Source organism: Herpailurus yagouaroundi, unplaced genomic scaffold, assembly GCF_014898765.1.
Source record: "Herpailurus yagouaroundi ecotype Mexico unplaced genomic scaffold, PumYag 67793, whole genome shotgun sequence".
Classification (NCBI taxonomy): Eukaryota; Metazoa; Chordata; class Mammalia; order Carnivora; family Felidae; genus Herpailurus; species Herpailurus yagouaroundi.
In genome coordinates, this window is record NW_024420586.1 from 25,890,874 (window position 1) to 25,903,043 (window position 12,170).

The window sequence follows — 12,170 nt, forward strand, 5'->3', positions numbered from 1 at the left end:
TGTGTGTGTGTGTGTGTGTGTGTGTGTGTGTGTGTGTGTGTGTGTGTATGTGTGTGTCTGGACCATATGATGGTAGATTACATGCATCATAGCCCTTCATGACTAACGTACTTCATGCATTGCCTAAAGATAGGCATGTTCTCTACATTGATGCAATACTAGTATCTAATCTACCATTAGCACTTCAAATTTATCTGCTGGCACAATGATGTCCTTTACAGCATTTCCTTGTCCATCATAGGATCTGGTCTAGGGTGAGGTATTGCTTTTAGTTGTCAGGTTTAACCTGGAACATTTCCACAAACTTACTTTGTCTTGTATGGCATTAGCATTTTTAATACAATGCTCCTCATTTTGGGTTTGTCTGATACAGAAACTGTCTTTTAAATACCCTGCACTCAGGAATAGTTCTAAGAGATATGAATGGCGCGAGACTGCTGAAGCTGACCTCCCTGTCTCCGCTGGTGGAAGGCACAGACCACCAGAGGGAGCAGCTGTGCCTGGCACCTCCTGATTGAAGCACGCACCACCTCTGGGAAACACCATTGTCCCTCAGCAACAGGGGAGCCATTCAAGCCCAGCCCAATGCCCCTACCTGTCACCAACCCCCAAATTGAACCATGGAGTGTAACAACAGCAGCCAGGGCCTGCTTTCAGATCACACCACCGTGGGACCCAGGGAATCATGTATTCAGCAGGTATGTGTTACCTTGAGCCCAGATGGAGATTCAGGCATGTCTGGCACATTGGGCAGGCACCTCCATGGTGGGGCCTTTAGGGGGATCAGAACGGAATGTCCTTGGCACCTTTATCAACATTCGCATGGGGGGCACAAGGAGGGGAGCAGGGAAGGGGTTAAGTACTTCTTAAACAGCTTCATGGGCAGAGTACGTGAAGATGGGGCCCCGAATAAGGAAAAACACAGGAGATGTCAAAAACAGTGGTTTGTGACTTACTGGGAACTTTCAGACACAACTGGGGTATTTTACATGATGCCTGGAATTCCCGTGTGAGCAGATGTGGGCAAGAGCTGATGAAATTTAAGCTAATTTTTAACTGAGACTCCCACAAGCTGTCATCAGCCAGCCAGGGAAACTCAGTTCCCATGTACATTTATGATCGGGGCCCACAAGGGCATGGGCAAAAGATGAGTGCTCACAACTGGGGTCTTATCCACCCACAGAGCTCAGAATGAGGGACCATTCTGAGCTCTCTTTCACCCATCATACATGCCTTATATGTATGTAGGTTTTTTTGGCTTAACCCGGTTGAAAATTCAGAAGGCTACTACTTCCCGTTTCCTGGAGTAGCCGAATGCTGAAACTTATTGTGGCCCACAGTTCACATACTTAACTGCCTCACTTCTTCCCCATCCACAGGGAATCCTGATCAGGGATGCCATCAACCAAGAGGTCTTTTCCAATCAAGAAACAGAATGGCCCCCACACAACTCATGTTGTCATAATGCAGTAGACCTGATGCCAGGAACCCGTGTTTGCACCAAATGTACACTCACACCCAGAAGTGAAGGCCTAGGTCCTCTGAGAGTATGAAGTTCAGCGCCCACAGCGTATGTCATTACACACTGTCCTTTCCCTGTAGTTGACCCAATACCATTTTTTTAAACTCATGTATCAAAGTATGTCAGATATATAGGAAAATGCACATATCATAAGGGTACAACTTGATGAATTTCTAGAAAATGAACAGAGCCCTGCAAACAACATCCAGATCAAGAAACAGAACATTATCCATAAGTCAGGCCCCACTTCTGCTTCCTTCCAGTCAATAACCCCAAAAAGCAAACCCTATCCTGACTTCTTTCACTGTAGATCAGTGTTGCCTTTTTTATGCCTTCTATAAAAGGAATGGTTCAGTATGTTTACTTTTGTGTCTGGCTTCTTTGGCTCAACATTTATGAGCTTCAGCTATGAAGTCTTTTTGTCACAAAAAATTATGAGGAATGTCATTATTTCTGTCTAATGAACCAAAAGTAAGAATCCATACTCTTTCTAGTGATTTCTGACATTGAGTCAATTCAAAGGGACATAGGCCATTGCAAAGTTAGACCTCGAGAGTGTCTAATCTCAGCTATAAGAAAATGGTGGATGGAAAATAACCTTCCAGAGAATCTTGGGATATAAGTACCCCAGAAATGTTAATCTTGGGTCCTGTTCTAATAATCTTGGACCCCAGCCCTGTTCTAGTAGCTCCTGAATGGGATACTCTTTTCTAGTAAATCCTCAAACTTTAACGTGTAGCAGAGTCACCTTGAGGGCTTATTAATCCATAGATGCCTGGGTCCTGCCCCTAGAATTTCTGATTTTGGTAGATTTGGGATGGGGGCTTGAGAATTTGCATTTCTAACAAATTCCCGAGTGACGCTTTAGGTTCTGGGATCACACTTTGAGAACCAGTGTTCTATTCAGTTTGTTTTCGCACTGTGGTACTCGGAGCCCAAGGAGGCTATGAAGGTGCTCCAGGGAGCATCTTGGAGAGCATCTTGGGGAGCAAGGGGGTGGGTAAATTTTTCTTACCTTTTTTAATGTTTATTTATTTTTGAGAGAGAGACAGAGTGAGAGCGGAGGAGGGCCAGAGAGAGAGGGAGACACAGAATCTGAAGCAGGCTCCAGGCTCCAAGCTGTCAGCACAGAGCCCGCTGGGGGGCTCAAACTCTCAAAATTACGAACTGCGAGATCATGACCTGAGCCCAAGTTGGACGCATAACTGACTGAGCCACCCAGGTGCCCCAAGGGGTGGCTAAATTGGTGAAGATCAGGAACTCTTTTTTTAAATGTTTATTTATTTTGACAGGGGGAGGAGCAGAGAGAGAGAGAGAGAGAGAGAGAGAGAGAGAGAGAGAGAGAGAGAGAGAGAGAGAAAAACCCAAGCAGGCTCTGTGCTGTCAGCACACAGCCTGATGCAGGGCTTGAACTCGTGAACCATGAGATCATGGCCTGAGCTGAAATCCAGAGTCAGATGCTTAACTGCCTGAGCCACCTGGGTATCCTAAATATGAAGAACTCTTAATCTCACTTTAACCAGAGCAGCTCTCTTCTTACTTATTTTATATTGTGGAATTCCAAATAATATTTTTTTAAATTCCAAGTAATACTTGAAGCAAAAGTTCTGGTACTAAAATTTTTAAAAGTTGGAAATCACTGTGCTAAGGAATTGTAGCCCCTGGGGGAATGATGTATTTGAACTACATGGGTGGCCTATCTGGAAAATAATCCAACATGCTACAGAGACCTGGCCTCCTATATGCCCTTAATCTAGATGGTCCTGCAGGGAACTTAATTTCCTTGGAACTTAAAGAAGTACATATTTATGAGGATGAAAGTGATAAGGGAAAATGCTTAATTATAAATAAGGTGCATATACATAAAGTATGTTTTTTTTTCTGGCAATATAGCATGCTAAGGTGACATGAATAGCACTCCCCAACTATACACACATATTAACACTAGATAATCTATAACACAAATTTTAATTTATAGGTGACCTTAAAAAATATAAAATCAGGGGCGCCTGGGTGGCTCAGTCAGTTAAGCGTCTGGATTTGGCTCAGGTCACGATCTCGCGGTTCGTGGGTTTGAGCCCTGCGTCGGGCTCTGTGCAGATAGCTTAGAGCCTGGAGCCTGCTTTGGATTCTGTGTCTCCCTTTCTCTCTGACCCTCCCCTGCTCACATTCTGTCTCTGTCTCTCTCTGAAAAGTAAATAAAACATAAAAAAAATTTTTTTACATATAAAATCACCAGAGTAACAAAAAGAAAAATTAAAGCCAGGTGAGTAATTGTAAACGGACACTGTAATAGCCCATTATGGTGCTGGTCCCAGGTATCAGACACTAGTGGCTAGGGGCTTAGACCTGGTAATATCATGCCCATGCAGGAACTCACAACACAGCCTCAAGTCCACAAGAGGCAGAGAAGCTGTGACTGAAACCTCTGGATAAAGCCTCTAGTAGCTTCTCTGTTAAAACTGGTTTGGGGGGCGCCTGGGTGGCGCAGTCGGTTAAGCGTCTGACTTCAGCCAGGTCACGATCTTGCAGTCTGTGAGTTCGAGCCCCGCGTCAGGCTCTGGGCTGATGGCTCAGAGCCTGGAGCCTGTTTCCGATTCTGTGTCTCCCTCTCTCTCTGCCCCTCGCCCGTTCATGCTCTGTCTCTCTCCGTCCCCAAAATAAATAAAAACGTTGAAAAAAAATTAAAAAAAAAACTGGTTTGGAAAATGAGTAGTGAAAAGTCTTATGCTCTCTCTGGAGCTACCATAAGAAATGAACACTCCAGGCTTATGTTATATATGGAGGTGGGGTCAAAATTTACCCTCTTGTGTGCTATGGAAACCACATGTGGAAAAATTAAAGTGAAAATGGGAGCAGAACCATTCAAATGTCTAGAACCCCAGCGAGAGCAAATGTACATTTTTATAATCCAGGGCACATGGAACCTCACAGAAAAAGACAATATCTGCTGAATATGGGTTCAGAAACGAACAATAGAAATATACTTGCAAAAGAAATGATACACCATGAAGGAGAGTCACCAGGTGGCACAAGGAATAGAATTAGTATCCCCAAGAAATACTGATGAGAACTACTAGTCTTTTCTTGAGAGTGAAATAAGGACATTTTCAGAAAAAAACAAACCTAAGAAAGTGTAGCAATAATACACTGTCACTAGAATAACTATTGAAAGATATACTTCAGGAAGAAGGTAATTGAAATCAGGAAGAAGGGGTGAACAGGAGGCAAGGAAGAGTGGACAAAAACTGACAAATGTGGGGAAATCTAAGTAGGTGTTAAGTATATAAAACAATAACATTGAATACTATGGAGGTATAAAAACAAGCTGGCACCAAACAATGGAGCACAAAAACATCTAAGACAGTGGGAGACTATTAATATTTAAAGCATTCTGAAGCTCTTGTGTTGTTTGGAAGAAGGGTAGGGATATTTGGACCTGAATTTGGACCTTGTTAAGTCAAGATAAATGTTTAAACATTTAAGAATATGGGCTTCTAGTTTCTGGCAATGGCAGGCTTGGTTATTTGATTCAACTTCTCTATTGAAGTAATGAAGTATGCTGGATAAAATCCTTCAAAACCACTTTTTTTAAAAAAATATTTACTTTTGAGAGAGAGAGTGCACGTGAGTGGGGAAAAGGGGCAGAGAGAGAGAGGGACTGAGAGAGCCCCAAGCTCCACTAACAGTACAGAGCCTGACTCTTGGGGCTCGATCTCACCAACCCTGAGATAATGACCTGAGCTGAAATCAAGAGTCAGACGCTTAATTGACTGAGCCACCCAGGCGCCCTGTAAACTTTTTTAAATATTTTTTTTCAATGTTTATTTTCGAGAGAGAGAGAGAGAGAGAGAGAGAGAGAGAACATGTGCGCACACACAAGTAGGGGAGGGGCAGAGAGAGAGGGGACAAAGGATCTGAAGCAGGCTCTGGGCTGACAGCCCAGAGCTGGATGCGGAACTTGAACTCATGAACTGTGAGATCATGACCTCAGCCAAAGTCAGACGCATAACTGACTGAGCCACCCAGGTGCCCCTCAAAACCACTTTAAAAGGACTGAAGAGCCAAGAGGACAGAGGAAAATGTCCAGGCCAAATTTGGATGAAAGCTTGTAACCAGACAGGTAAGCAAAATATTGGTGCACCAAAGCAATTTGCTCTGAGCATATTTGCCTACATTGCCCACCTGAGTATTGATTCAATGGCCACATAGGGCTAGAGAGACAGAAGTTAAGGCTTACGGGCAGCCCGAGGTAGGAGTTTAATAAAAGAACCTCTCCACATTGAGCTGAGACCCCAATGGGCTACATCCGCTGCATAAGGGCCAACCAGAATGAACATGCCTATTCCCAGCAATCCCAGAGAACTGTACTGAACGGCTGCCTTGACACCAAGCAGAACTCTTTTGCTTAAAATAACCGGGGGGGGGGGGGTAAAAGGAGGGAGTGCATATACCTTTTTGAATTAGTGTTTTTGTTTTCTTTGGGCAAATGCCCAGCAGTGGAATTACTGCATCCTATGGTATCTTTATTTTTAATTTTTTGAGGCACCTCCATACTATTTTCCACAGTGGCTGTACCAATTTACAATCCCACCAATTTACAGTTTACATCCCACTATGAGGGTTCCTTTTACTCCACATTCTCACCAATACCTGTTGTTTCTTGTGTTTTTGAGTCTGGCCACTCTGGCAGGTGTGAGGTGATATCTTATGGTTTTGATGTGCAGTTCCCTGATGATGAGTGATGTTGAGCGTCTTTTCATGTGTCTGTTGGCCAGCTGGATGTCTTCTTTGGAGAAAGGCTTATTCATGTCCTCTGCCCATTTTTAATTTTTAATTTGTTTTTTATGTTTATTTTTTTAAAAAAGATTCTCCAGTAATTTTATTTTGCAAACATTTTGTATTTTATGTTTTATTGGCTTACACGTTATAAGGAGAAAAGCGCATACAATTTTGAACACTGAACTACTTATCATTTTAATATGAATTCAGATATACTTTATGTTTATTTCTAATTGACCTCCAAGTTGCAGCAGCTCATGAGTTTAGTGTAAGTATTCTTTATTTTGTATTTTGTATTCTTTTATTTTTTAATTTTAATTTTATTTTTATTATTTTTAAAGATAATTTATTGTCAAGTTAGCTAACATACAGTGTATACAGTGTGCTCTTCGTTTCAGGGGTAGATTTCCGTGAAGTGTAAGTATCCTTGCCATCCCATCCCACTTAGTCAAAGAGTTCAAGATACATATACAAAACACACATGTAAACAGACACAAGCCACAGAGTATGGGAGACCAAGGTCATTGCTCAGGCAGGCCTAAATCAACACAAGCCTCCACTCACACATTCAACCCGATTCTTTTTTTTTTTTTTCAACGTTTATTTACTTTTGGGACAGAGAGAGACAGAGCATGAACGGGGGAGGGGCAGAGAGAGAGGGAGACACAGAATCGGAAACAGGCTCCAGGCTCTGAGCTGTCAGCCCAGAGCCCGACGCGGGGCTCGAACTCGCGGACCGCGAGATCGTGACCTGGCTGAAGTCGGACGCTTAACCGACTGCGCCATCCAGGCGCCCCACAAATCTTTTATAATGTAAATAACTGTTCCTGTTTGGAACTTTCTACGTGCAGTTCATGTCTTTTCTGAAACTGAGATAGTCACACTTATTTGACACAATCTTTATAAAGCAAAGTGTTTATCACTTTGCAAACTCAAGTAATTCTTGAGAGCAACATTTTTTTTTATTAATCTAAAAAGAATGGAGTGTGGAAGGCCAAAGAGGAAAAATCACTTAAAATGATCAAAACAGAAGAGGACTGAAAATAATATACCTAATCATGTAGGGAGTAAAATTTTAGGTATAGATTCTATTGAAAATATTGATATTCAAAGGAATAGCTTTGGACCCATTGCCAACACTTAGATTTTTTTCAGTTAATTAAAACCAAGCATGTTGGTTTTATTTAGGAAGATACATTAAGTCTTTTTTAAAAATATTATTTTTATTTTTGAGAGAGACAGAGAGTGTGAGCAGGGGAGGGGCAGAGAGAGAGAGAGAGGGAGACAGAGTATCTAATTGGCTGGGTCTCCACACTGACAGGCTGTGAACCTGATGCAGGAATTGCAAGATCACTACCTGAGCCAAAGTCAGTCACTCAAAGGACTTAGCCACCCAGGTGCCCCAGGAAGATACATTAAGTCTTTGAAGTAAGAATGAAAGGGTTGTACAATTTAATTTCTACATAAACGATTGTTTGAATATACAAAGTATCAAATATAAACAGTAGTGTAGCAAGAAAATAAATTGGCAGAAATAATTAGCCAGTAGCAATAATGAAGACCACCATTTGAAAGATCTTCTATACACAAAGAATGAAGGAATATTGTTATAAGATTTTACAGCACACAACTGAATTCAATCCTAATTCATTCCTATTATGCTTCTTTCTTCTTCAGTATTAGTGGACACCCACATTACCTCCTGTCAATACATTGTGTTTATTATGTGAACTATCACAGGCAGGTAACGTCTTAGAATGCGAACACCTACAATAAGCTGCTTTAGTGAGACCCAAATCTTCAATGTTTATTTCATTCACCACTTTGAGATTTTCCTTTTGTATTTTAAGATTAATCAAGCTGTCCTGTTGTTTTTCTTTCTGGAGAAATGGGCGAATTGCAAGGTAGCCAAGTAGTACAAGTATACCAAGGAAAGGCAATAACCAAAGCCATTCTGAAACTGTGAGCTGAGTGAACCTAATAATGCTCTCGGGGACAGGGCCGCTCTAGATACACGGAGAGCTGCACCTTCCTGATGTGGGCCACACTCTCCAGTGCTATCCTTGCCAGCAGCGTCCACTGCTTCCAGAGGCGCCCCCCCCCCCCCCACCAGTTGAGTTGCTGCACCTGCTGCCCAAGAGCAGAAGTGGTGGGCGGGATGCATTGTAGCCTATGTCCCACCACTGGGCAGGCCTCTGCCCATTTTTAAATCAGATTATATGTTTTTTTAATGTTTATTTATTTTGAGAAAGAGAGAGAAGGCAGGAGGAGGGGCAGAGAGAGGGAGAAGAGAGAGACAATCTCAAGCAGGCTCCAAGCTTTCAGTGTGGAGCCCCACACGGGCCTCGATTCCACATATTGTGAGATCATGACCTGAGTTGAAATCAAGAGTCAGACGCTTAACCAACTGAGCCACCCAGGCACCCCAGATTATTTGTTTATTTTGGTGTTGAGTTGTATAAGTTATTTATATATTTTAGGTATTAACCCCTTATCAGATCTATGATTTGCAAACATCTTTTCCCATTCAGTAGGTTGCTTCTATGTTTTGTTGATAGTTTCTTTCTCTGTGCAGAAGCTTTTTACTATATGCATTGCAGCGCTATTTATAAGAGCCAAGATATGGAAGCAGTCCAAGACCATTGATAGATTAATGAAAAAAGAAGATGTGGTATATATGTATGTATATATATGATGGAATATTACACAGCCATAAAAAGGATGAGGTCTTGCCATTTGCAACAACATGGATGGACCTAGAGGGTAGTATGCCAAGTGAAGTAAATCAGAGAAAGACAAATACCATATGATTTCACTTATATGTGGAGTCTAAAAAACACAACAAATGAATAAACAACAGAAGCAGACATATAAACCCAGAGAACAAACTGATGTTTGCCAGAGGAGAGGAGGGTGGGGGATGGGCAAAAAGGGTGACAGGGAGAGGGACATACAGGCTCCCAGTTGTGGGATGAATAATTCATGGAATAAAAGGTACAGCATAAGGAATATAGTCAATGGTATTGTACACAGACACACATATATATTTCCTTCACCTAAGTATTAATACACTTTTTTTATAGCATAGTTAGAAATAATGACCACAGTCTATAAAACAAGTCTCAATAAATACCACAGCATTAGTTTCATTCAGACTACCTTCCCTGATTATGATTAAGTTCTAAATAAAAAACAACCACAAAAATGTTAAAAGAGGTTTTTTTTGGAATGTTTAAAAAACACTTTTATATAACTCATGGGTTAAAGGTAAATCATAATGTGAATTAAAAAGTATTTAGAACTGAATGATCATATAGATATCAAAGCTTGTGGGATATAGTTGAAGCAGAACTTAAAGGGAACCGTATAGCCTTGAAATCTTATTAGAACACAAGTCTAAAATGTAACAAATTTAAGCTTCTGATTCAAGAAGTTAGAAAAGTGGCAAGAAATTAAACCTAATGAAAGCAAAAGAAAAAGCATAATCTAATAAGACCATGAAGTGATGAAATAGAAAACAAGGATGCAAAGGAGAAGATCAATAAAATCAAAACTTTGTCCTTTGGAAAGAGAAACTTCTGGCAAGATTGAACAAGAAAACAAAAGAGAAGGCATAAGTGAATAATATTGGGAATGAATAGAGGGACAAAACTGCAGGCACTACAGAGATTTTTTGAAATTAAATTAAATTTAAATTAAATTAAGGGGTGCCTGGGTGGCTCAGTCAGTTAAGAGTTGGACTCCTGACTTCGGATCAAGTCATGATCTCATGGTTCATGAGTTCAAGCCCATATCAGGCTCTGTGCTGACAGTTTGGGGTCTGCCTGGGATTCTCTCTCACCCTATCTCTCTGCCCATCCCCTGCTCTCGCTCTCTCTCTCTCAAAAAAAATAATAAACTAATAAAAAATTTTAAATTATATTTAATTTAATTTTTAAGTAGGCTTCACACCTAATGCACAGCCTAATGCAGGGCTTGAACTCACAAACCGTGAGATCAAGACTTGGGCTGAGATCAAGAGTCAGACACTTAACTTACTGAACCATCCAAGAGCTCCCTGACAGAAATTTTTATTTTTATTTTATTTTATTTTTTATTTTAAATGTTTTATTTTTGAGAGAGAGAGAGAGAGAGCAAGTGGGGAAGGTGCAGAGAGAAGGGGACAGAGGATCTGAAGTCAGCTCCATAGTGACAGCAGAGAGCCTGATGCGGAGCTTGAACTCACCAACCATGAGATCACAACCCAAGTCAAAGTTGGAGGCCCACCTGACCAAGCCACCCAGGCATTCCTATTTTGTTTTTAAAGTTTGTTTGTTAAGTTTATTTTTTTGAGAGGGAGAGCACACATGCACGAGCAGGGGAAGGGCAGAGAGAGAGAGAGAATCCCAAGCAGGCTCTGCACTGTCAGTGCAGAGCCTGATGTGGGGCTCAAATCACGAATGTGAGATCATGACCTAATCTGAAATCAAGGGTCAGACACCTAACTGACTGAGCCACCCAGGCAGCCCCAACAGAGATTTTTAAATAATTTTAAAATACTACAGATTTTTAAATAATTTTAAAACACTATAAACAACTTTCTATCAGATACATATAATAGTATGGATGAGATGAACAATTTTCTAGAAAAACATAACTTTGCAAAACTTATTTAAGAAGAAATAGCCTAAAAATATATACACATTTAAAAAAATTGATCAAAAAAGTTTTCTTGAGGAGAGAGGGAAGATGGCGACGTAGGAGGACGCTGGGCTCACTGCGCGTCCGGCTGATCACTTAGATTCCACCTACACCTGCCTAAATAACCCAGAAAACCGCCAGAGGATTAGCAGAATGGAGGCGCCGGAGCCAAGCGCAGACGAGAGGCCCACGGAAGAGGGTAGGAAGGGCGGCGAGGCGGTGCGCGCTCCACAGACTGGCGGGAGGGAGCCGGGGCGGAGGGGCGGCTCGCCGGCCAAGCAGAGCCCCCGAGTCTGGCTGGCAAAAGCTGAGGGGCCGGGCGGAGTGTGTTCCCACAGCAAGCGCGACTTAGCATCTGGGAGGTCATAAGTGACCAGCTCTGCTCGGAAAGCGGGAAGGCTGGAGGACAAAGGGAGGGAGAGCTGCTGAGCCCCCGGAGGACAGAGCTCAGTTTGGCAGGGAACAAAGGCGCTAGCCAGCGCCATCTCCCCCGCCCATCCCCCAGCCAAAATCCCAAAGAGAACCAGTTCCTGCCAGGGAACTTGCTCGCTCTGCGCAAAAACCCAACTCTGTGCTTCTGCGGAGCCAAACCTCCGGCAGCGGATCTGACTCCCACCTCCTGCCACAGGGCCCCTCCAGAAGTGGATCACCTAAGGAGAAGCCAGCTAAGCCTGCCCCTCCTGCCCCCGTGCACCTTGCCTACCCACCCCAGCTAATATGCCAGATTCCCAGCATCACAAGTCTGGCAGTGTGCAAGTAGCCCAGACAGGCCACCCCACCCCACAGTGAATCCCGCCCCTAGGAGAGGGGAAGAGAAGGCACGCACCAGTCTGACTGTGGCCCCAGCGTGGGCTGGGGGCAGACATCAGGTCTGACTGCGGCTCTGCCCACCAACTCCAGTTATACACCACAGCACAGGGGAAGTGCCCTGCAGGTCCTCACCACGCCAGGAACTATCCAAAATGACCAAGCGGAAGAATTCCCCTCAGAAGAATCTCCAGGAAATAACAACAGCTAATGAGCTGATCAAAAAGGATTTAAATAATATAACAGAAAGTGAATTTAGAATAATAGTCATAAAATTAATCACTGGGCTTGAAAACAGTATAGAGGACAGCAGAGAATCTCTTGCTACAGAGATCAAGGGACTAAGGAACAGTCACGAGGAGCTGAAAAACGCTTTAAA

The 12,170-nt window shown here is 42.6% G+C and overlaps 1 long non-coding RNA gene and 1 pseudogene across 1 annotated transcript; one reads left to right on the forward strand and one right to left on the reverse strand.

Moving 5' to 3' along the window:
* Positions 1 to 22: 22 nt before the first annotated feature.
* On the forward strand, positions 23 to 1,879 carry LOC121025977 (uncharacterized). The gene is made up of 2 exons (XR_005788221.1): positions 23 to 698; positions 1,380 to 1,879. It is a non-coding gene; the product is annotated as an uncharacterized LOC121025977 (long non-coding RNA).
* A 5,854-nt stretch (positions 1,880 to 7,733) lies between these two features.
* LOC121026112 (CDGSH iron-sulfur domain-containing protein 2-like) overlaps positions 7,734 to 12,170 on the reverse strand; it is a 37,418-nt pseudogene continuing 32,981 nt past the window's right edge.